Here is a 2,188-nt window from a genome sequence, read left to right on the forward strand (position 1 = left end):
AAGGGGAGGGGGCACGCGTCTTTGGAGTCTTTGTTTTGTTTAATAGGTGATTGTTTATCAGTCTATTTTGTTTGTTATAGCGCTTAGAGACTTCGGTGGTAAGCGCTTTATAAGTAACGTTTTTATTATTATTTATTATTAATACTGTTGAATGTGATTTCACAATTTATTGAAAAACGGAAGTGCGAAATATGACCCTTGTTAAGTTGTTAGAATTTTAGTTTGTTACTACTACTGTCCTCTTCAAACTCAATCCCACCACCACCCCTATCACCACCACTGACAACAAATTCAACGCCTTTGTCATGCCTTTAATTTCGCCTCCTTTAATCTTTTTATGCATCGGTTGACCACAAAGAATGCGTCCGAATAAAACCGATTATGTCTTTGATCCAATTTGTATGAAAGAGATCAGTAAGCGTTAATGCTGCTGGTTCATAAGTGTAAAAAATAAGGATTTATTCTAAATAACTTAGCAATTTCAGTTCTTTTACTAACCCTTCAAAACAAACAAAAAAACGAGAACAAACACGAAATACATCTTATTTGGAAGAGGAAAGTCATGAAAATAGGAGAGGGGAAGTGGGCACTTCATGCATTACATGAATATCCAATCTAACTTTAACAATTAGAAATGATTAGTTGCTCTCATATTAAATGAGATTCAGGCTATCATGGTTTCAAATTTATTTTCACTTTCTCATATTACATATACATGTATGATAAATCATAAGCAAAACAAAGTTGTACATTACCGAAATCGGTACAATTATTAAATGATGTGCATACTTCTTTAGTAAACATTATACATTGCATCAGTATAAAGAATTGTAGATAATATAATCATTCTTATTAACATCATAATTTGAGAAAAAGCGGAGGAACCTATAAAAGAAGCAGAGCTTGTGAGGCTATACATTTATGTTCCCTTTTAGGAAGAAAAAAAAATTGTATTCAAGAATGAATAAAGGGAAAAAAATAACGAGTTAGTGCAAGGATGGAGAGCGAAAAGGAAAGAGAATATTATGATAGACAAGGAAGAAGAAGGAGACAAAACGAGTTATGAAAGACCAACTCGATAAAGGTAACATTAGTTTCCAGTTCAACAGTTCGCGGCTACATCGAAGGCAAGGATCCAACTTACCTGTGGTATTAAATAATGATCAGATACCGGATTTTTTTTTCGTCAGATAGTATTGTCTGACGCAAAACCTGAAGGAATTGTCAACAGGGCAGGTTGTGTTATTGTGCAACTGTCATGAATGTGTAATAGGGTCTACGTGCATCACAATCACAGGTTATAGATTAAAAGTTGAGCTTAAGGTTAAGGTTAAGTTCTATTAAGGTTAAGACTTAAGTTGAGCCGTGGTCCCGGATGCGATAATCGATGTAATGCTAAGCCCTAGCTGTATTTATGGGTGCATTCCAGACCAGCTTGGTCACCAGTGACCGCATCAGCCACAAAGCCCAACGAAGCCAGAGGAATATCCTCCATTCCTCTGGTGACTAACGCCGTCTACTACGTTTCTGTCTATAACGGGATATGTGACGGAGGGAGCCTGTTGGGAAAGAGAAAGTAGGAATAGAGAGAGAGGAGGATGAGAGAGAGAGAGAGATACGTGAATTTGTTTTCATAACTATATGAGTGACAAAATTATGCTATAATCGCAACGCGAAAGCAAATTAATGAAATTAAGTCTAAAGAATCTGGTCATAATAATTGTCTACATCAGTTTCATTGAGGTAAGTCCTTCCCTTGTTTTCATTGGATCAAAGTTTTAGGGATAGATTATATAATTTCATAACTGGGTACTTTGAAATGTCGCTCAAAGTTTCAAACTGACTGACAGGTCTGAGGGAAATATCACGAGGAAGGAGCTAGGAGTACAAACAAATCGAGGAATCTCTTTTTTTGCGGAAGGCGTAGACAGATCTATGTGTTCTGAAAATCACCTATTTGAGACATTGACCGTCTAGACACTTAGTCAAAAGTAAGACAAATTTTAAAAATAATGAAGATACCATTTTTACTTCCGAATTGCCATATCTACAAACTGTCATTGGTTTCCAACGGCGCGGCGGTGCGCCGTGCGTGGGTGTACTTGATAAACTTTTGTAGACAACACAAAAACATTCATAAGTGGAGAGTCACTCGAGTTGAACAGTGGAGAGTCACTCGAGTCCGTCC

This window comes from Strongylocentrotus purpuratus, unplaced genomic scaffold, assembly GCF_000002235.5.
Source record: "Strongylocentrotus purpuratus isolate Spur 01 unplaced genomic scaffold, Spur_5.0 spur5_scaffold_6, whole genome shotgun sequence".
NCBI classification, from domain to species: domain Eukaryota; kingdom Metazoa; phylum Echinodermata; class Echinoidea; order Camarodonta; family Strongylocentrotidae; genus Strongylocentrotus; species Strongylocentrotus purpuratus.